Source organism: Rutidosis leptorrhynchoides, chromosome 4 (assembly GCF_046630445.1).
Source record: "Rutidosis leptorrhynchoides isolate AG116_Rl617_1_P2 chromosome 4, CSIRO_AGI_Rlap_v1, whole genome shotgun sequence".
Taxonomy (NCBI): Eukaryota; Viridiplantae; Streptophyta; class Magnoliopsida; order Asterales; family Asteraceae; genus Rutidosis; species Rutidosis leptorrhynchoides.
Window position 1 is genome coordinate 438,794,715 of NC_092336.1, and position 2,708 is coordinate 438,797,422.

At 36.7% G+C, this 2,708-nt stretch overlaps 1 pseudogene; it reads right to left on the minus strand.

Annotated features, from left to right (window-relative positions):
• Positions 1–886: 886 nt before the first annotated feature.
• LOC139904601 (solanidine UDP-glucose glucosyltransferase 1-like) lies at positions 887–2,273 on the minus strand (annotated as a pseudogene).
• Between the last annotated feature and the right edge of the window lie 435 nt (positions 2,274–2,708).

A 2,708-nucleotide genomic window follows, 5' to 3' on the forward strand; every position in this document is an offset into this window, starting at 1 on the left:
TACAAGTGTTAAATGAGAAGCTTACAGAATTAAAAAATTAAAATAAAAAGTAGGCTCACTTTTCGGGTTATTTAACTCCGTAGTAGTTTGATTAGTCAATTACACAATATTGGCCCACTCTTAATGAGGCTTGCTAGAATCAGAGTAGCTTCACTTATATACAAAAAGCCCATAGTTGGCCCAATACTAATTAGCATAACCACAAATATAAACTAATTTTGTCAACATTATTGGAGTATAAGATTGCAACTTCTTAAATATCATCTAATTTTTTGTTTATGAGAATAAATAGCATTAATCATCAAGGTTTCTGAACTGGTAAAAGCTTAAATTTCTTTCACCAAAGTTGTGAAAGATCTCAAATTCGAACGGGTAAAAGCTTAAATTTCTTTATTTACGGCAACACCAAGCGTCAAATTATTGGCGATTAACTGTCGTTTAGAGTTTAAATTGAACTTCAGACAGATTTAAAACCCACGAAATTTTGATTCTACCATTTTCATGGCGTCTCACACTTTTTTTAACCTACTTATTTGTCAGAGGTCCATTCGGAATCAATCTCTCTATACATAGAACATTGAGAGGGGGACTTTTCTCCACCCTTAGGGTGTTTCACTCTGGGTGGAGAAATGACTTCTCTTTATTCTAGGGAGGAGAAAGATTGTCTACCTCACATATATGAGATTGAGTTTTGTTGTTATTGTATTTACGGCAAAATAAACTTCACATAACAAAATTGTAAAAATAGTTGTGCGTAAGCTAGCCATAACATATCAAAGTTTACACAAACCAGAATCACACACTAATAATAGTTTCATACTCCAATTATAATTTCGAACATATAACATAAGCAAACTTTATATGAGAAATCGAATAAGAGCTTTAATTAAGGCTTTCGGGCTAATTTAACGGCATTGAGTTCTTCTATCAAAGCCGTTAACTGGTTGAAAGAAGACCCACCTTCTTCCACAACCTTTTGCGTTTTCATCGCTAATTCCCTCGAGTTACGTTTAACGCTTTCAGCTTTCGCGGATCCACCATCAATATCTCAATAGCCTCAATAAAAGCTCGTTTCTCAATAATCGGGCTAGTGATCTCAAAACTAGGGTTCCAAATATCCGCCCCGACTCCCACTCCGATCCCTAGAAGCTCTACTAACTTCTCATTATAAAAGTGCTGGCCACGTTATCAACGACACGCCCGCCGCCACAGCCTAAAGAACCGAGTTCCACCCACAATGAGTCAAAAACCCGCCCACCTTAGGGTGTTCTAGAATCTCCACTTGTGGGGCCCAACCCGTTATAATCAAACCCATATTACCCCTTACAATTCTTTCCTCAAACCCTTTGGGCAACCCCCAAATCTCCTGATCAATTCCCCCTTTTCTCACCACCCAAATAAACGGTTGCTTCGATTCCTCTAACGCCAACACAATTTCCGTAATTTGAGCTTCCGGAAACTTCACCATACTTCCAAAGCAAACGTATATCACCGATTCCAGTAACTCAAACAACTTTTCTTCTCAGAAACACCCTTTTCGCGATTCTCCCCGATAAAAAACTGAAAAAGCGGACCAATATGCCACACTTTTAACCCTTTTATCTTCTTAATATGATCAACATAAGCCGGTTCGATTTCGTAAAACGTATTATACACCAACCCGTAACTTCGTTTCTCTGATTCTTGAATTTTTTCAATCATTTCACCAAATCCTGATTTCTCCTTTAAATGTTCCGAAACTTGAGACCTTTTCATAATGATCTGATCAGGCAAATTAGGAACCAAAAACCATTTGGATTCCGAATTTACCTTCTTTTGTGGCTCATAAACTTTCAAACTATGAAATATCGAATGATACAAAAAACATGAAGGATAAAATAACAACCTAGGACATTCCTCTGCCATATCAACTGTCCAAGGAAAAAAACATGTCTGAAAATATACAATCAGGAGCCAGATCACTAATCAACTGTTCCATTTCTTTTTGTAACATGTTTATACCACGAAACAACTTAGATGTCATTTCGAGACTAGTAACCGAATTTAGGTTCTCTATTCCATCGGGAATCTTACTTCGGACGATGGAAAGTTGATCGTTCGGATTGAGATCGGGTGACCCTTAACGATGTTGCGTGTGACCGAAGATTGGAAAATAAGGGCGTTGTGAACGGTTGTGATGATTGTGGACGAACGCCACGAGCCGAAAAGAGTCTAGCGGCATGGACTAATGGGATTATGTGACTCGATGCGTAATATGGAAGGAAGATTACGTGAAGATTTTTGTTGTGGTTGTTGTTAAACATGATGGATATGTCAAATTGAGTTTGATGTTGGGTGAGACGTAGGTTTGTTTTAGTACTCCGTAATATATAGTACCTTGTAGCTAACGTTAATTTATGTCGTTTATACTAGTAAATTGCCGCCCAAAGATGTCAATTCGTGACTCAAATATGGAGTGTGACGTATCCTATATACAAGGGTTAGTTGGTAAGTTGTGTGTGTAATTTTCAGAGTACAGATGTATTTTAATGCAATTTTTAAAATTTGCTAACTCTGAATTATTAATATTGAATTTGTTAAAGCTTAACGGTATATTTAAGATTCTTCTTTTCTTTTGGTAAAAAGTCGCAATGATAACATCTCTTGTTGAACGTTAAGTTTAAACTATGAAAGAGAGTTGACATATTAGCAAAAGTGCCTAATTAAAT